Source organism: Urocampus carinirostris, chromosome 15 (assembly GCF_059441175.1).
Source record: "Urocampus carinirostris isolate Australia breed hairy pipefish chromosome 15, RoL_Ucar_1.0, whole genome shotgun sequence".
NCBI lineage: Eukaryota > Metazoa > Chordata > Actinopteri > Syngnathiformes > Syngnathidae > Urocampus > Urocampus carinirostris.
The window spans coordinates 6,996,181-7,017,552 of NC_142363.1; the positions used below are offsets into that span (position 1 = coordinate 6,996,181).

Sequence of the window (21,372 nt, forward strand, 5' to 3'; positions counted from 1 at the left end):
AGTCTGGTAACCATACAGCCTCTTAATTTGCTGTACTGCTTTGGAGACCAAAAATATATATTGTTGCCTCATTTTCAACTCTGCCCCAATGCCCATTAGCAAACCAAGGGCAATAGATTGATTTGTGTTTAAAAAAAACAACCTGTAAATTCCAAACTGACAGATATTGACTATTTCATGTGCCCGAATGTTACCTAAGACTTAGAGAAAAGGAAACGTGTTAAATGTTTGATGTAATGAACGGCAGACAGAGGATTATAAGAAGATCTTCAAAGCAACAGGGTGTATTATTTAGTGGTTAAAAAATATTCATTAATCTAAAAAAACAGTAATGATTGAGAAAAATAGCCAAAACAGAAGAACTATAATATAAATGTACATTTTACTTTAAAATACTCATAGGTTGAGAAATTAAATTAAAAGGCTGGGCAAAAAAGAGAGTTATAATATGGGAACAAGTCAAACTGCTCCAGCTTTTGACCTTTTGATTGATCGATGAGTGCTCTTTCCTGCTGTTTAAGCGCCATGGCTATCGGGACGAGGAAACCAAGATTTTAGTAGCAAATTTGTTCATTACTGACAGACCATTAGGTGAAAAGTCGAGGCAACCGGACAGCCTCTTAATTTGAATAGCATTTTGTTTGCGACAAAATACCAAAAAACTGTACTATGGATGAGGGATTGCCTGAGCTTTTTATCTATTGGTTCAGCATTGCTGAACGAATCAGCTACTTATGTTTTGCTTCCTTGCCTTTCACCAATAAGTGAAAAGCTCAACCAGTTTGACCCTCGTGCTACCCCTTTTGAATTTAAGTATCAAAAGAAAGGTAATCCTCCACTATTAAAAATAGACCCACGCAATAAGGAAAAAAACACTGGGTGACTTGCTTTTTGCTTATCAATACTATAAGGAATTATATTCTGTTTTGCCGAGGCGGGTACCAAATCAGAATCCTTAGTCTCACTATCTCATTCTGGCATGAGGCAATATAATTCCGTGCCTCACTCTGCATCTCCAGACGCTCAACTCAGTAAAACGTTTTATCTTTATTTTACTCAGAATGTCCATACCATAATGTGAATATTCTGCTATTTTGAAAAAAAAAAAAACGTTTCGAAATTGGTTTAGTTAATTAACAAATAACTTTAACACCGAATACATATAACCATTTAATAAATGTTTAATTTTATAATTCCACAATGACAAGTGAGGCACACACTCACCTGGCTCTCTTGACTGCATATCACTGCTTTGACAGGTATCCATTTTTATAAAACAAAACGCCAAACAAAAGCTTTCAACAGCTCCACGAAAGTAAATGGATAGGGTCTCAGTGGCCCCGTTTGTCCACTTACGTAATCGTCAGCCGTCCTGGCGTCTAGCACAGCTCTCATCTGTGCCCCCGACCAACAGAGGGCTTAATGGATCCCGCATAACTGGCTCGCAAAATCCTTTAACGCTAACATTGGGCCAAAAAAGAACCAGTGGGAGGAACGGAAAGATCTTTCCACATGAGAGAATCGTTGCACGGTGGTAGCCAAGGTCAAGTTGAAGCATTTGAGGAACTTTGAGAACCAACATTTTAAGGCTTCAAAGGGACATTGTGTGTCATTTAGCTCCTTCTATTGAGGCTGCACGATTAATTGAAATATAATGGATATTGCGAGGTGACATAGTTCAAAACTGTATTTTTTTTCAAGCATTCATAGTCGCATGTTAGTGAGCGATGGAGTTTTTGGCCAGTCGGAATTGTCACAGTTCAGGTTTTAACGGCGCCGGCCAATCAGAGGTAAGTTTTGACAACACCAGCCAATGAAGACAAGGCAAAGTTTGCAAGCGGTTACGTGTGAGCCTCGTGTCAGCAGCCAGCAACCCTAACAAATCTCGCCAGAAGGAGGCACTGTTTTCTTAAGGTTAAAGCATGCCGTTTTGATTTAGTACTCACAAAAAAAGTAGCTCAGAAAATGCATTAATTCATTCATTCATTATCTGCACCGTTTATCCTCAGTAGGGTCGCGGCGTTGCTGGAGCACATCCCAGCTGTTTTCGGGCAGTGGGCAGGGGACACCATAAACTGGTTGCCAGACCATCGCAGGGCACACAGAGACAGACAACTCACTCTCTTACTCACACTTAGCGCCAATTTTGACCAGCCGATTAACCTGGCATGCATGTTTTTGGAATGTGGGAGGAAACCGGAGTGCCCGGAGGAATCCCATAAAAGCACGGGGAGAACATGCAAACTCCACACAGGAAGGTTCGATCTCATGACCTCAGAACCGTGTTGCACACGCGCTTACCACTGCGCTGGTGTGCTGTCAAAGAAAATGCAATTTAAAAAACAAAGAAATCTAAAATCGCTTAGAAATTCCAGTATTGGTCTGAAGAATATCTTTTAATGGTAAATAAAAACATAATTTATTAAGAAAAGGGGAACATTAATTTGTATACTAAAGGGACACTTTAATTTTTTACCCCCATATGTGTCAGTATTGTGAAGTGCAACTGGAAATGAGTGATACAAAGCCCATGGAACATTACAAAGAAAGGATGTTTAAAGTGGCAAAACCACACCATTAGAGAATATGTTGATTTAATATACATTTGTTTTTCACAAAATCTGAATAAAATATTTTTTTAAGAATTCACTACTACTAAGATGAGACAGTTTTGCTTATTTGAAGCAATATTTGTCTTTGTTTAACCCAAAAACCAGTTAAAAATATACTAAATTTGTTATCACGATTGAAAGCTTTCCCAGTTTCCTCTTGGCCCATTTTATATTTGCTGTCCACTCTTCAGAGTTATTTGAGTCCTTAAATGAGTTACATAAAATGAATTATTTATGATTTTTCTTTTTTGGGGGCAAGAAGTTGTGTCCACGTATTTGTACTGCGTGCTAAAAACAAAGTTTGGAAAAGTTTTTTGTCAGATCAGGAGAGATTCCCAAGTGCATGCTGTGCATCTTTTGAGTCTCAAGGAAAGGGAATTTGCTGACAACTGCTAAAGGCTTCTAATGCAGTGCTGACGGGTTGTTCAGCATGTGTCAGTATGTTTGTGTACATATTATGTGTAGTTGTGTACGTGTCTGTGCGTTGCAACACCACCATTGTCACACCGCAGCACACTAAGCATGTCAAATGTTCCAACAGCTTTGCTTTGGCGTCTTTATGAATACCCCGATACAAGAAGACAACCACACAATTATCACAATAAAAGCAAACCATTTCGGTTGATATTCCCTGGATATAAAACATAATTTTTGCACTGTAAGGTGTACAGCACTATAAGATGCATGGAATTAAAACTACAGTGAGGGTTAAGGCTGCAGAAAAAAATAAAAAAGTACAGTATATTTGCATAAATTCACTACCCAGAGTATATTACTGATCCCAATTGCATTAACATAGGACGCAACTGAAATCAAACCCAGATTGCGGTGGGAGCACGCCATATCTTAACAAGTCTCCATGGGGAGCAGAGCTTTCAGACGCTCTGCCCCCCAGCTCTAGAACTTATTGCCGCCTGACCTCCAAAATTCTGCGACCCTGTCCACCTTCAAATCCGGACTCAAAAGTCATCTCTTCAGACTTGCCTATTCTTGACCATATGCCTCACACACCGCCCCTTTTAACTACCATATGTTTTATTAGCTATTTATTACTTGCTTATTTTACTCTTCGTTTATTGTTGTGTCCTAGTCATATGTACTGCGACCTTGGGTGTCCTGAAAGGTGCTTCAAAATACAATGTATTATTACTATTATGATTATAAGTACACCACTAGGATACACAAAACACACGAACGACATAAGGTTTTATGTCATCATAAAACTATTTGGAGTCACAAGACCAAATTGTTCATGTTAGTATTGGGTGGGTTGCAAGAATATTGGCAGACATTAAACTAGTCCATGGTAGAGAAAAGGTTGTAGACCACTGAAATAGAAAAATGCATAAAAACTGCAGACAATGTTTCTTTAAAAATAGCTAAAGTTGAATGCAGTATTTAGAAATATTTCGTCAGGGGTAAGCTCAATGGTCAGCTCATCAATTGTTGGAAGGAATTCTTCGAACTCTATACATCCATCCAAAATGGAGGTGAATGGTTCAGAGGTGGAGGGACATAAAGGTGGGGGTTTCTAAGGTAGGAGGTGTTTGTGAGAAAGCCACTCCAGAAGAAAACTTCCAAAAGTTATTTTATCATCGGGAATGACATATTTGTCGAATTTCATTGGATCATAGGGGATGGACCTCTCAATTTCTCAATAGTGTTCCTCATTTTCCTGTTCTGTGAGCTAAATATTTACTTTTCAAAGTTTTGCCGCATTATTATGCTGCGTATTGACAACAAGAATGGACAATTAAGTGTAGAACCAGAGACAAAGGCTATTTCATTGTTTTGCTTCTCATGGGAGTCTTCACGGACTCTGGTTTGGTTTAATGGCAAGAGATGCATGAGTTTGATTTTCCTGTTCTACAGAGACCTAAGACATAGTATTGTGCTTGTGTGTCTATTTAGCTAAGACTCAGACAATATGCTGCGGATCTGCAAAGAATACCGTTAGTCATAGGATTTTTTGTAACGAACAGAGGTCGGTGATGAAACCGATCTACAATAATAGCTTTTATGTATCAGAATTCCGCCAATAAACAACACCTTCTCTGGTCACTGTGTTTAAGCCAAAGCTCACCTCACCCAACTCTCTTTCATCAGCATTTGAGATAATATATTCTACTATAAGATCTGATTTTGCAAACACTCAATAGCTTTACGATGGCTGACTGACTGTATTTTACATCCACAAAACTCCCTTCCTTCCCACTCACATTATACAGCTTCCTGAAAATCCCTCATGTCTGTTTTCAATTCATAAATCAAATTTATCCACTAACAGCTAACCACCCCCCCCCCCCCCCGCCTCCCTGCCAAGTCTGCCCTCAGTGCCCGCCACCGTCAACCCCATTCATTTCCTATCAAGTTTCTCTCTGCCCTCTGCCTTAGACTTATCTAAGGTCATCTATTGCTCAGAGGCCTCAATTTGCCAGCTTGACCCCCTTCTTACTTCCCTGTCTTTAATCCCCTTCTTTACCAACATTATTAACTCATCTATCTCCTCTAGCATTCTTTCAGCTGCATCTAAGAATGCAATCTTAAACCCAATATTGAAAAAAGAGTGGTTAGGATTATTATATTTACACTAACCTGTCCCCCATTTGTAATCCATACCTGTTTGAAAAAGTCTATCCGGAAACGGTCAGATGCTTGACTTTCCATTCCACAAAAACCTGGACACTTCACACAATATAAACAAATTTACTCTTATGTCTCAGACTATGTGATCATAGTTGTTCACAATTGTACAAAGATGCAGCTTTTTAGCTAACATTACACTTTCTATATTAAACCAACAAGGTCCAGTAAAGCAGGGGTCACTAAGATTTTGTGTGACTAATTAAATGTCTCACAATGTTCAGGGCCCAAACCCAAGAGTGACATTAAACGTGTTCGTACTTTCCCTAAAACAACAATAACAACAATTACAGCAACAATAAAAATAATAAAAACACAAATAATGATAATTATAATAATTATGAAACTAAATCCACTGTGTAATCATGTGGAACATTTTGGTGTTCTGATAATATCGCAACAAAAATCACATTTATTAATGTTCCCCAGTCACAGGGGTGCTGCAGTCTATCTAGCCATGTTTTGGAATATTGGAGGAAAGGGTGTGCCCGGTGGCACGAGGAAAACTCTCAAAATTGAACCTGGGACCGCTGAGCTGTCAGGCGGACGTACTAATAGAAACACACTCTGGTCGCTATCTTAACGTTTAATGCAAAACTTTTCGCGGTTTTGACTTTAATTTGTGTTCTGCAGCAGACAACATACAGCAAATACTATCACTGGGGCAAGGTGCTATGCGTGAGTTGGGCTGGCATGACCGAGTGTTTGCGACTGTAAGAGGCTGGTGTATGCTGTCAGTCAAACAGCTGGGGTAGGGGTGCACAAGTCAATGTGCCGACCCACTCAAAAGAAAAGGGAAGCACAGCTACAGCTGGTATTAAAACGGCTTGTTACATTGAATAAAATCTATCAATTAATTCTGACTCTGAGGAATGTCAGAAGAGCGCAAAGGAATGCTAATCAGCAGGAGGTGCTCCGTAGATTGTTTGGGTCCAGGCAGAGACTGAGGCGTCGTTCGGGAGAGAAAGCAATAGCGATGCTGTTGGTACAGCCTACTGCTTCAACTACATAACATGCTACCCTTGCCCAGTCTGTATTTAACCATCGCCAGATCCGTTACCCATGAAACGCATGATCTGGCGTCAGAACTCGTGGGAAATCACTACATTTGTGATTAATAATCAAACCCAAAATCCATGATGGTAGCATGCAGCTAGCCAGCTGTTCTCTACATTGCTTTCTTAAATTGAAAGGAGAAGCCCTACAATTCTGTTGTATGAGTATTAGTGACAATAAAAAACATTCTTACAACTGCAATAAGGTGTTTTTATGTATAGATCAATAATTGTTATTTTGTTACACTAGTATTTATTATTTGTTACTGATATACAATAAATAGATACATGTTTCTCCTTCCGGGTTTTGACTATTGCAGGACTTTTGGTAACACAACCTTCATGAAAAACAAAGAATTTATGTAAATTGAAATGTATTATAATCTTGTATAGCTCTTAAAAAGAATATTGCCTCACTGTTAAAATCCCAAATTCCCTACAACAATCCCTAATAATATGTCCAATGAGTCTCTCCCTCCATAGAACTATCTCGCTGCAGCTTTTGATACCATTTTTCACATTATCCTAGACAGAGCCCCTGTTTTACAAAAAATACTGCTTTAGCCTAGCTTGCGCATTTACTGAATTATTACTAGAAGGCGTAAGGGTTTGCTTTGCAAAGGGTACATTCTATTAGCTGCGTTTCAGGATCTTGGAATGAGAAAAAAATCCCCAGCAATTTTTCCAAAGTCTTTTCATTGAGACTTTCACTTTTAGATGATTTTTCGACCTTGTTCTTAGTTTGATTTGCTGCACTCAACATACCAAGTCAATGCTTAGGAGCACTTGGAATAAGATGTACAAATCCTAAAAGTACTATGAAGTGCTGACTTTAAAAAGAGAACTTCTGAATAGACATAGAAGAGACATATGGAAGAACGAGAAGTCTTATGGGCTCTCATTGAGTCTTAACAGAGTGACAATAAGAAAAAGCTATTAGCCGCGTCCTTGCTCTAGGTTGTTTGACAGAAGGACTGTCCGTTAACAGCATAAGGATTTCTGTCTGGCAGCAAGGTAGCTGTTCTCAAATGAGGACAAACTTGCTTGATGAGGAGAACAAAGACTACTTTTCCAATTTTTAAGGAGTACAGGACTTTTTAATGTCATCTGAGGAGTTGAAGAACATGAACCACAATAATAGGGGGCGGTAATGCACCAAAGTGATGTATGCCAACCACTGTATAACTTGAAAAAGAAGAAGAATCAGTCACAAGGGATGTGGTTAGAGGTAGGATCTTGGGCCTGAGCCTGACCCGAACTTCAAGTCAGGCTTAAAATGTCAACCCTTACGTTCGGGTGGGGCTGTGCTTATTTCCCGTTGCCTTTTCTTTTTAAATGATCAACCCATTGTCGTTCGTATCTGTTTATGGTCCAATTTTAAGCCGTTAATATGACGGACGCCCTCACAATGTCCCTGTCAACTCTTAAAAGTATCCCTTGATGATGGAAAACTGTCGGTTAATGGGACCTATGCAAACACAGAAATTGAAAAAGTTTAAATGTTTGTACAGTCTTCTTTAGCATGGATTTTGTTCCAAAAGACAGTTTTCACATGTTCCAGAACACTTTTCTTCTTTCCTTAAAGTTCAACCCTATCTTTCGACACCATTCATCATTTGATTTCCTTTTTGCTGCTTCCACTACCGCTTTTACCAACCTTATCTTCACTCTGTACCTTTCATATGCATCACAATCTTAGGGGCCGGTCACACAGCCGTTTGCGGCTGAATCACGGCTAAAATTTTGCGTTTTTTTTTTGCCCGTGGTTGCCCGGGATGGAAAATGCGCAAAATTGGCCAACCCGCAGTTCATCGGTGGTATGCCCGCAAAACACGCCGGCGACTGTTCCGCTTCCTCATCGCGTCATTTCTGTGTCATTTTCTCGTGTGGACCATGGGTATAAAAGCTCCCGAGCCAGTGTTGTGCCCAAATCCGACTCCTACGCAACACCCACACCGCCCCACCCCCTCGCGTGACTTTTTCATCCACGTTGACAAACGCATTTTGTAGAATACGATCGCACTTTATTGTTTAAATAAACGCGTTATAAAGACTAGGATCTCCCAATTGTTATAATTAGCTCGCTTTATAGTTTTAATAAGCGTTTTATAAAGAATACGATCGCTTTCGTTGGAAGCGCAGCAAAATGCGCGTTCACGCGAGGGGGGGAGGATTTACCGTTCGATTACGTTCACAACAAATACAAAGACGGAATGGTTTATTTTGTATTACATTCCCAACAAATGCAAGACGAAGTGGTTTTGGTTATATGTTCGCCATTACATTCCCTAAAAGTGAGATAAAACGAGGTAAAAGCGGTTGTGTTAGCGAGGGTATGCAAATCTCGGCACCGGGTTGTAGAAATCATAACCGCACAAGACACAGTCCAGTGAAGATCAAGATCTCAAGCTATGGCATCATATTAGTTATATTATCTTGAAAAGAAATGTCAAGAATTTAAAATGGATTAAGACGAGGTCACTACGCTGACGGGGGGGGGGAGATTTTTAAGGGTTATTGTTCTATCTTCTTTATTCATAATCCATTATCGATCAGTTCATTATACGCTTCAAAGCTTAGGAGCCGGGACTCTTACTCTCAGCCAAAAGGCCAAGCTAAAGTCCTAGCATTAAAGCCTTGCTGCGACCTTTGCGAATGCACCGAAAGATTTATTCGAAATGAAGAGAAACTACACTGACGGGGATCCATGTTCACCCCCTTGACGTCACGAGCACAACTGACGTGTGCTCGGCATTCGCGCTGTTTATACGCAGAGAAAGGCGTTTGACTGTCACACGCGTAACACGCTAATTTCACGTAATAACACCGCGATACAGGCGCAGAACATGCTATTACCATGCTCCACCCACGATTACCCGCTGAAATTTCCCGTCCTACCCATGTGTAAGCACGCCCTGGCCGCGGCCAGAGCACGTCGTTCCGCCTCATTTCCGCGTCATTTCCTCGTGTTGACCACGTGTGCGGCACGCGGTTTAACACGTGCTCAAACTTTTGAGCAGCTCAAAAGTTTTGAGCGCGGCCAACCACGTGAAAATTTCCGACCGCGAGTAAAGCACTGCTCTATCTCGTCTATATGGCGGTCTCAAAACGTCCAACAGCGCCCAACGTCATCTGCTTCACGGCCAGAAATTTCTGACCGCTAGGACCTTAACGTGGCCTCACCCGTGGGATTCTTGACATAGTGACATGTGTTGGTCAGGTCAGAACCTTAATGCTGGGTCCTTAGCTTGGCCCAAAAAGCTGTACCGCAATTGCAAAATGCCAGGTCCTTAGCTTGGCCTTTGATTTTTGCATTCCGGAGATGGAATAAGAGCTTGCTCTGTCCACTCCACGCATCGGCCCGGTATTGCAGTACCTCCGGGAACGGTGCATTCGCAATGATCGCAGCAAGGCTTTAGGGCTAGGACCTTAGCTTAGCCTTTTGGCTGAGAGTAAGTGTCCCGGCTCCTAGGCTTTGTAGCGTATTATGAACTGACCGATAACGGATAATGGATAATGAATAACGAAGATAGATCGATAACCCTTAAACCCCCCCCCCCCCCCCCCCCCCCCCCCCCCCGTGATTCAGCCTCAATACGCTCGTGAAAGGCTGTGGACCCGCGCTCTGAAGAATTGAGCAGTGCCAAACTAATTCGCGCTGCCACCCGCGCGCGAATTTGCGACCTCGTGTTAAGCACCGCTGTATCTCGTCTGAATGGCGATCTCAATGCGCCCAATAGCGTCCGCCTCTAAGGCAGAAATTTCTGGCCGTGATTCAGCCGCAAATGTCTGTGTGGCCGGCCCCTTATCTTGCAGCCACTCCTCAAAGGCATGTATCTTCTTTGTCACAGCCTCTGAGACCTCATCCTTCCACCATTCACTTCCTTTCCTAATACCTCGACCAACTTTTCTCATTCCACACACTTCTTTCGCACTCCTCAACATTGCCTCTTTAAACCACTTCCATTCCGACCCGTGCCACTTTTTATTTATTTATTCCTTTTTGGCACAATGTTACAGCTAATGCCATTGCACTATTTGTATTTGCCCAATTGAGATGCACTTACAATTTAGGCCAGCATACAAGTAAACTACTAATAATCTTTTGTCAAACTGCAAAAAAATCTTAAGTTCAATATGTTAGAAAAAAAGAGACACAATAGATACCTTTTCTTGGTCAGTTTGGCTGATAGATTTTGCCAAAATATCATATGTCCTATTCATCTATACTTTCTATCTTAATTCTCACTGCATCTCTATGCAAATACTCAAGTAAAAAAATATGTTTTTTAATATAAAATAAATTGAATATAACATTCAAACAAATCAAGGTAAAAAAATAAAAATACATATTTTTCTTCTAAAATGTTCTTGTTCAGCCGATAAAACAATTATGTCTTTACATTATTTTAACATATTATAAGATTTGCCATACAAATCTCTAAAAAAATTCTTATTTTGACATGTGGGGCATTTTTTTCACATACAGGCCAACCCTTCTAACTGCAAGACATTGTGTCAAAATTCAATGTTGGTCTGACCTGCAAGAGAGGGATGTATTTTTGGAAAAAATGTCAGCAAAACCAAAAGTGTTGAGTCGTTTTTTTGCGAATGCATTTTCACCTCTAGAATGACCCACCTGATTGTTTGCTTGTGAAAATGAAATGAAATGAAATGACCTGCATTTATAAGCGCTTTTCAAGTCAATGACTTCCCAAAGCGCTTTACAATGTGCTCCACATTTCCCAATAGCGGCCTTGTATTGCAGCCATGTAAAACGCTAACCTGCTTATTGGGGGTATTAGGGGTTCAGTGTCTTACCCAAGGACACTTTGACATGTAACACGGACGAGCCGGGATCTCTTGATCCCAAGACGAGCGCTCTACCTCCTGAGCTACTGCCACCCCAGTGAAAGATTGTGATCCTGGCCAAACTTGTTCTGGCCTTGGAGTGAAGAATGATGTTCTGGGAAAGGTGCTGAGTCATCAAAACCAAAAATGCCAAGTCAGTTTTTTGGGGCAGTTTTCACATCTGGGATATATATATGTTGTCTATATCTATTTGACTGCCTGGAAAATATGGTGTTGATATTTAATGTTGCTCTGTTTGTGAGAGTGAAGAAAATGATTAGTCAACAAAACCAAAAGTGCAGTCAGCTTTTTTGGCATATTTCACATCGAGGGTAACATACCTGACTGCCTGTGACAGATGGGTGTTATTTGAATTCCTTCCCCTTTTTATTGGTTGGACGGACACACAAACAGACAAACAAACAAACAACAAAACAACAGTTATACACACTTAAATCCCAAACTAAAACATTGTCATCACCCTTGTTTTGCCCGCGGGTGATAAATATTAACATAAATATATGCCCACAGAAAATACTTCAAAGATACTTCGAGGCAAAAACCTACAGAACCACACATCAACTCACCCTTGTGCCTCAAACCAAGCCCAAAATAATGAACCAAACATGCTGACAGTGAGGTACAGTGCAAAGCACTCACTCGCCGAGTTTTAACAAAACACATTAGCAATGGTATTAGCATCACAAGATCCCCCATTAGATATAATAAATTGAATATGGACTAAACAACCCTGTAAAATGTTCCTGGGGGAGCAACTAGAACGACGTAAGAGGGTCGTGTTATCCTGGCAAACAGATGGCAGAAGCCGGCCCTATGTAATGCATACGTTAAACCTCATTATGCAATATTTGCAAAGGGATTAAAGAGTAATCTCCAGAGCAATGTTTACTGAACCAAGGTGCGTGCTTTACGGTGATAAAATACAATCCGATGTAAAATTCAATGAATAAGTATGTCACAAATGTGTAATAAAGCACTGCCAATGATGCATTTATAGCAGCGGTGGGCAAACTTTTGGAGCATTAGGGTAAATAATTTTCCAGAGGCCCTGGTCGGGGGGCCTATCCAACTTTTCTCATTCACATATATAAATAAATATTCATCAAATCCTCAGAATAAAAGCAAAATAAGATATTAAATCCTTGTTTTAAGAACTTAAATTGATATTTAGTTTTGTATTATTTTTGTAGAAGCTCTTTAGTATTTCAGTACTATTACTGTCATAGTATTTTTGCAGTACTTCTCTTGTAGTATTTTGCAGTAATTCCAAAGTATAATATTTGTATTTTTTGTCCTATTCATATGGTTGTTTTATTTCTAGTTTTTCTGTTGTTAGATTTATGTAGCTATGTTATGTTATGTAGTGTTATTTTTGTAGTATTACTCATTTTGAATTTATGTAGTATTTCTTTTATAGTATTTCAGAAGTAGTCAGTTTTTGTGCTATAGTTTTTAACAGCAATATGGCAAACAATCACGTCAGCTCCCTTTAGGTTAGCTTTGTTTTAAGCGTAGTTGACCAACAAGTATTTAATAAAATGCAAGTTTGTTTAGCAGTTCATGTATTTTTGCTTATTTTTCAAATAAGTATTGTTTTTGGTGAATTAAGTTACTATTTTACCAAGGGTAAGCACTAAGTAGTACACAGTGTCCCTTTAAAATATTGTTTATAGTTGAACATAGTTTAGACCTATAGCACACTGGAAACACGATACAGAGATAATTTGATATTGGTCTTTGTCGCTGGCTTTAGGGCGGCTTAGCTGCACGATCAGTTTTGTCGAATTAGAGAAATGATATCGTGTGCTGGTGATTTTTTTCATCAAAAGCCCTTATAGAGATATTACGAGAAGGCAGGACACACATTTGTGTTAAAGGGATATGCACCTGACATTTCAGCACTTTTACATTGATCTCATTTAGCTTTCAGACAAGTCACATATGTGATAGAGGCCGCGAAAACAGGTCATTGTCGCTCATGGTTTTTATATTTTAGTCACACATGACTAAAACGGCAGCGTCCATATGGAATGTTTGCCAAGGCGTGGGTGCGTGTTAGTCCATGCTTCGGCACAAATATGTTCGTACACACAGTACACTGACAGTTTAGAAATCTGCTAAAATGAGTCACATGTCCATATCTGTGTCGAGTACATTTTTTCTTCAGTCATGTTGCAACAAACATCACATCACTGAATGAACAAATTATCTGAAAAGAAAAAAAAGGAATAACAGGTTGAAGCCAAATGACCCTATAAAAACTAATTCAATCATATAAACAAATTCCAATAGCTTACATCTGTCATGATTACTGATGTGAATCACCTGTGCCCGCTCATTTGGCGCCAACCGCGGCGGGCTCTGATTGGCTCCCGTTGCCTATTTAAAGCCAGTCCTGTCAATCCCCTGTTGTTAGTCCGTCTGCGAACCTCTGTTTATATAAGGACAGCCATTTTTGACCCTGACTCCCGTCCTGGCCTACGACTTTTTTTCGACCCCGACCATGCTTTGCTCTCCCAGTCCCGGCTACCGACCAGTTTTTCCGTCCCTGACACCGCCATCGTTCACTACGGAAGATCCACTTCCGAGTTCGGATCACAGTGCGAGTGCGAGACCGACTTGCTTCCCGCATCCTGCGACCATCGGATTGCGGGCGCTGCCCTTCCTCTTTCTTTCAATAATATTGTGAGAAAACGTTACCCGATTGGGTCTACCCTGTGTGCTGGTTGTGACAACATCAAGTTATTGGTTAATCCATTAAAAAATGATTACAATTTTGAATCGTGATATTCAACATACAGTTTTACAGTTTCTGAAAAGTTTTTCTCTTTACATCCTTCTCATTCTCACTCTCTAACAACAATATCATGTGTAAAATCTGAGACAAATGGGCTTTGGACCTTTTTTATTTTAGGTGAAATGTAGGTTGGTAAGAAACAATAATAAGAAAAAAAGCAGCTGCAGAAGAAACAAAAAATTCCCAAAGCAATAAAGGAAGTGTAGAAGAGAAAAAAAATCCAGTGCAGTGTGAGAAGTGTCGTTCCTCTTGAGACTCTGGTATAATGTGATTGATAGAATAAAGAAGAATAGAATAGAATAGAATAGAATGGAATAGAATATACCGTAAATTCCGGACTATAAGCCGCTACTTTTTTCCCAAATATTCAGCCCTGCGGCTTATTCAGTGAAGCGGCCAATTTATGTAATTTTGCGGCGTTGGAAAGGTAAGATTAAGACCAGTAGAATATGTGCGCCAAGAGAGACTGCATCCTCTAAGTTTATGCATACATTGTCTCTAAAGGAAAGGTACGTTCCGGTAATGAGGAAGACGCCCTTGATGGCGATAGTTATGAGGAGGAAGTTGAAGACGATCTACCATGAATTTCATAATTACGGGATGCTTTCTTTTGACGGACACGTTTGATGCATTGCGAGCGTGATCCTACTAGCGTGTTGGTACCTTTCAAAGGAACGGTTTGGGATGAAAGTTATATTATTATTATTAAAGCTTTGAATATTCTCTCGGTGTACCGTCTTTCTTCATAAATATGTGTAACCATGTATAATATGTATTTGCAACTGTATATTTTTGTAATGTATTTATTTTAGAGATTTATTCTGTTATGTGTTCTACAAGCGAATCAAAAAGAAGGGGCGGAGCAAACACGGGCTGATGGGAAGGGGGGTAAAGCTGAGTTCCCGGTAGATCTGTCTGTTGTCGCAGCGGACAATATTGGATAGATATTTTTCCCACCCTTAACTTTGGAAATATACATTTTGTTTCCTTGGATTACTTTCAACAGGACCCGGACTTTACAAGTCTGCATCATACGTTAATTATCATTTTCCATTCATGATGCCGATTGTGGTTCTAAGATAAATTTGTTCAGACCAAAAAAACTTTGGCCTGGACGGACCTATTGACACTGACAAAGATGTTACATAATGAAATTGTGAATATGCTTGATTGATGTTAAGATTGTCAAGAAGGGTTGTTCAAACTTCACATTGTTTGTTTGCTGTTATTAGTGTCAATAAATGTGTTCAAACTAAAAAAAAAGTTACAGTCGTGGAACTTACAGCCTGGTCTGGGTTAAACTTGTGATTGTGTCACAAGTTTTAATGCGTGCGCACGCGGCTTGTACCGAGGTGTGGCTGGTGTAAGTACAAAAATGGCAAATCACTTAAAGAGTGGTGGGTGCGGCTTATAATCAGGTGCGCTCTATATCTGCAGTCCGGTTTTACGGTAATAGAATACAATAAAATGGAATGGAATGGAATGGAATGGAATGGAATGGAACGGAACAGGACAGGACAGGAGATGATGGGATATAATAGAATAGAATGGAATAGAATTGTCTTTATTGTCATTAATAACAAAGTAGTGGCCATCATTTGCAACGAGATTAGACATGGCACTCCATGATAAAGAAGATTGAAAAAAAAAAAACTAAAAATAGAAAAACAAGATGAAAAAATAGGAGGACAAATCAACAAACATGTTTAAAATGTAGTCATTGGAGACTGGCGCACGTTTCTAAGTTCGATGTTCTTTTGTAATAAAAGGGCAATGAAAAATAGTGCATTGTAACAATAGTGCAACGAAAGGTATTGCAATTACGACATGTGATTATCATAACATTGATAAACAGTAACTCTTTTCTGTGAATGTTCAAATTTCTCATGTTATGTTGGGATTTCAATTATTTCTTTAATATACATACATATATATATATATATATATATATATATATATATATATATATATATATATCTCACCTCATCATCTCATCAGCTGCACAGCTTATCCTCAGTAGGGTCGCGGGGGTACTGGAGCCCATCCCAGCAATCATCTGGCAGTGGGCAGGGTACACCCTGAACTGGTTGCCAGCCAATCGCAGGGCACACAGGGACAGACAACTCACTCGCTCATTCACACCTAGGGACAATTTGGACTGGCCAATCCACCTGAAATGCTTGTCTTTGGAATGTGGGAGGAAACCGGAGTGCCCGGAAGAAACCCACGCAAGCACGGGGAGAACATGCAGGTTCCGCACAGGAAGCCCGGTGGCTGTATTTGAACCCACACAGGAGGTTCCTTAGAACTGTGCGTTAACCACTGCGCCGCTGTCCTGCCCATATATACGTGTATATATATATATATATATATATATATATATATATATATATATATATATATATATATATATATATATATATATATATATATATATATATATATATATATATATATATATATATATATATATATATATATATATATATATATATATATATATATATATATATATATATATATATATATATATATATATATATATATATATATATATATATACCTGTATATATATTATTTTTTAATTTATTTTGCAGAGGGAAGGAAATCATATGTAGTCATGGTATTGATATGAGGCATCAGTATCAATAACTACTCTAGATTTGAGTATTGTTGGGAGTCTGAAACATATGTTGTCGAACTTATAATATTCGAGTTCAAAAATGGAATGCATTAACAATCTAATTAATTGACTTAATTTAGACTCAACAAATCTATTTAATTCAAAAACAAAAACGTTGATTTTAAATAATAAGCAAAAATACATGAACAACCATTTAAGCAAGCATTCTTTTTAAATACTTGTACGTCAAAACATTGTATACATTTTTTAACCTTTTTTAACATAACATAAGGGTCACCGAGAACATCCATGACAAAGTAAAGGCCCGGGGGCAACATCCAGCCCCAAGAAGGTTTTCTTCAGCCCCTGAGATGATCTTGAATTATTATTGTTTTATATACCAGGACTTGCTGTGTATATATTTACAATGTATTTTAATCATCCTCGCTCTTTATTTTATTGTTCTTAAGTGAATGATATGAATGTCCTATACTGTAAATTATTTGAAGTGACTTTTTGTTTTGTTTTATTAGGCTCTACCATCTGTCTCACTTTGACACCCCTGACCTCATGGGAGGGTACTTGATTATCTGCCATCTTGAGAATAAAGTACCCCAAAAAACCCAAAACCTTTCAAATGCCCGAGCATAATTTGGCAGTTCAGTTGCTTTAAGTCTCCGTGGTTTGTAATGTTCCTTGTTCTTTGTAGCACTCTTTTATAGTTGCACTACACGATACAGCGACATCTTCTGGGCAAATATTGCACAGTGTCCTTATAAACTCAAAGTCAACAAAAAAATTTATAAAGTATGTTGAAAAAAACCTTTTTATTTGCAAACCAACTTCATTTGAGGGGCACCGTTCTACCGATAGTAGATAATTCCGTTTGATTTCAGATTAATCTCAGGGAACAAATGCAGGCTTTTATTAAACAATTTAATTATGCCAACATAAATGAACAACTTGCTTCGTGCATGTATTTTCAAATAATGATAATTATGCAAATCTAAAAAAATGAATTATGAAATAAAAACAATATATTACTAGAAATCAAAAAACACATTAATATATAAATGCAAAAACATACTAACAATATGTTACGTAAATAATTCGGAGAATAAAAACTGCTTAAAATGAATATGTTTCTGGAATAAGAAAGGAGGTCATTATAACAAATCATTTGCATCGGACAACTGCTAAGAAGTTTGCTGAGGATGCCAGGGATGTTTGTTTTTATTACCATTGTTATTTTACACTTGTTTGTTATTTTGACTATTGTTCCACACCCCCTAGGGATGATCTGCTTTTTGTAACAGATATTTAATACAATTAAAAGGCTCAGGTGAGAACAGGTCGGACTTTCTCATCTGAAGTTTTCATCGCAAGCTCAAAGGCATTTAATGTCTTTTCTCCTTCTTTTGAGTGTCTACTAATCTATAAACCTATTACAATAATAAACAAATGTTTCAATGCAAACAATATATATAAGAGAGTGGTTTTGTAGCCACCTCTGATGGCTAACACTTGCGTTGTAGCAAACCCACAGGGCAAAGCACGGAAATGCCAGTTTAAATCTACTATAGATACAATTCTGCTGGGTGAGGTTTTCTTTATTCTGTCATCATTGTTTTTATTTATTTTCTTTTGCTGTGTTCTGATTATCTCTGACAAATAACAGAAGGAGAAATAGTCCCAGACTCTCTTGTTCAACAGTAAAAACATAAAGATTCACCACACTGAATGATAAAACAGCTGAACAGGATGGCAATTCAAGTACAGAATGAATCTGCTTACTTTCATTGTACAATATATGTTTGAGAGATATACTGGTACGCTTAATACCTTTATTCAGCTTTCTGCGTATTTGTTATAGTTTTCCAAGGGAGTGTAACTTATGGGCTTAGTGATGCCGTGGAGTGCATTCATATCCACATATCAGCAAAATGCAGCTGTATGGGTTTAACTGTCTGGAACAAATAAGGGTATTATGTTGAGTGGATTACCTTTACACATGATCAGGACATATATTTCGTGAAATCAATTTTGACATTAATCTTGAAATAAAATTGAGTTAGCATGAAGTACTAATACACGGATTGGCGTCCCAGTAAGCAAAACTGCTTAATGAGGCAAAACAACTGTCTGATTTCTTAAAGATGACTGGCTGGCAATGTTATTTTTTCCATATTTGTAACTGTTCGGTTTCAAAGAGAGTGGGTGTGACTCTCGCTCGTGTAGAAGAACCAAATGAAGCTGATTTCACCCTATTTTTTTGTTCAACTTGTACATCTTAGACTTAAGATACTAACCGGAGTCCTGTCAATAGTTGGGTAGGGTAGATACCTCTAAATATTGATATTATCGATATCAGTACTTGGATCGGATGAATAATATTATCCTGGGATTGATACTTCGCTCATCTACTAATTTCCTCAAAGCGCTGCTTCTCAATGTAGATAGCGCAGCCCTTCTCCCCCTTACCCAGCGTCCTCGGCAACTCTCCTAAATTTATGCCTGACTGAGAGGCTAATAGGCAAACTTTTACCAACTCTCCCTACCTGCCCTGCTGCTGCATCATGTCTGGCAGTCAGAATTTATGGCCAAATCTACAGGTAGCCAAAAATGAGAGGCAAACAGGAAGCTTGTGTAAAGAAAAGGACAATGCCAGGTGTAATGCGTGTGGTCAAATGGTCCGCTACTGTGGCAACACCACAAATTTAAATAAACACGTGAAAGAAACTCACCCTGCAGGGAACTGATGCATGGCATCCAAACATGTCCCTGTTCTCGTCTTGAAAACCTGTAAATCCATAGTCACTATGGCAACAGAGCTAGCGGGAGAGAAGTGACACTTTATTTGCATTACTGAAATGATTTTCAAAATATCACGCAATCGAAGGAATTTTAGTTCCCTGTTTGACATAGTTTTACGACATTTGTATTTTGGTTACATAGCTTCCTTTTTCTCTTGGATTATGTTCTGAAACAGTAGTAACATGAATATTCATATGAAATGCAATCGTTCGTTTTTAAAATGAATTAGTTTAGTTTCTAACATCTGACGCCATCATCTGGCTTAAGCTATAATTGCAGCCTCTGTCGAGCTCCCTTTGTGTGAGTACATGAATTTCTTAGACACATTCAAATAAAAAAATGTTTTTTTCCCATGTTTTAAGGGTTTGGGGTTGGTGTTTGAACTGTATTTGAAACAGGCCTTTTCTTACTTTCACAATTTTTATGCTACACTAACCAAAAAACATGGTGACGAGTGTGACATTACTCTCCAACCCACCCCGCCTCCTTTCCTGCTTCTTAATTTGGTGCGTGTGACCAGCGCTGCTAAAAGAAAGCTAAAAGCAGATCAACACGGTTAAAAAAAAATGCAAATGCTCTTTGAACTTAGTTGGGCATCGTTAGTACATATTTGAAAGAGAAAATATTCTACTTTCAACTTTTTATGGACACGTCAAACAGCGCACCCCACCTCTAAAGTCTAACAGACAATAGTGCAAAATAACCGTCAAACACAACAAACAACAGTGAGGCAAAATAGTGAACAATAGTGCGCAATAAGAGTCAAAATAATGAACAACTCAGTCATCCTTTGCAATTTTTTTGCAGCTGTCTTATAGTGAAAACTGACAAAATGTTTTACTCCCCCCCCTTTCATGTCAGTGAAACTGAAACATTTTAAGAATTATTAACTCAACATACTGTTAGTATGTTTTTGTTTTTGCATATTAAGGTGTAATTCGATTTCTAGTAAAATATTATTTTTATTTGTATTTCATGTTTTCAAATTTGCATAACTATTGTTTAAAAATACAAAACACAAAACCAGTTGTTCATCTGTGTTGCCAGATTTATATTGTTTAATAAAAGCCTGAAGTGGTTACTTGAGATCAACCTAAAACAAATGTAAATAGTCATGATAATCAGTTTTTATTGTCCGGAAAACAGACTAATAAACAGTGAATGATTAACTTAGCAGGGTTGTAACAACAAAATTACATATCCATTTCCTACAATTTACAAATGTTTAAGTCTTGATTGAAGGCCACTCTACGCTCCACTCGCAAAGTGTTAAAAGGTCTGCGTTCATAAAATATACAGCTACTCAGCACTGCCTTGCATCTCATTTACCTTCCTACAGTTAATAGAAGAGACAGCTCAGCAGCATGGGGCAATCTTTCTCATCAGTGCAATTTGACATGGCCTCAGGGGGCCGTGTCCAATAACTGGACAAACCCACTTTACCTTTGAGCCCTACTGGGCCAGTACAGAGACCATCAGAATTGACTTTTTCCATTCACAGCTTGTAACTGTCATAAATGATGAATGAAGTTCATCTTCTCCGAGTGCCAAATGTTTCACTTGTGTTGCTCTGCAGTGAGTGATAGCAATACAAGCTACTCTTAGCTTCAAGCTGGATTTGAAAGTGTTCTGGATGAAAAAAAATATGTTCTCTCAATGGCAGTCTCTAGGGTATTCCTGCATAATGTTCACATTGCTGGTACTAAAATTAAAGTTTATAGTTCAGTAGACTCTCAAAATAAGGATAGACAACATGTATGTGTTCTGAACTTGCAAGTGGAACTGAAAAGCAGTGTACCTAACCCTCGCAGTGCCTATTTCCAAATTTGTTCTGAAAGCCCTCCCCTGAGCCCTTTCTTCTTATTGAATCTCCTAGGTTACAATACATATAATTTTTTTGAATATGTTTCATGTTTTCATAAAATGTGTGTGTTCAAGTGATAATTTCAATATTTG

General features: G+C 38.6%; 1 protein-coding gene and 1 pseudogene across 1 annotated transcript in view; both read left to right on the forward strand.

Moving 5' to 3' along the window:
• The window catches only part of lrfn5a (leucine rich repeat and fibronectin type III domain containing 5a), a 214,114-nt gene that overhangs the window by 40,323 nt on the left and 152,419 nt on the right, over positions 1-21,372 (forward strand). The gene's annotated exons all lie outside the window — the stretch shown is intronic.
• LOC148351425 (U2 spliceosomal RNA) lies at positions 9,612-9,701 on the forward strand (annotated as a pseudogene).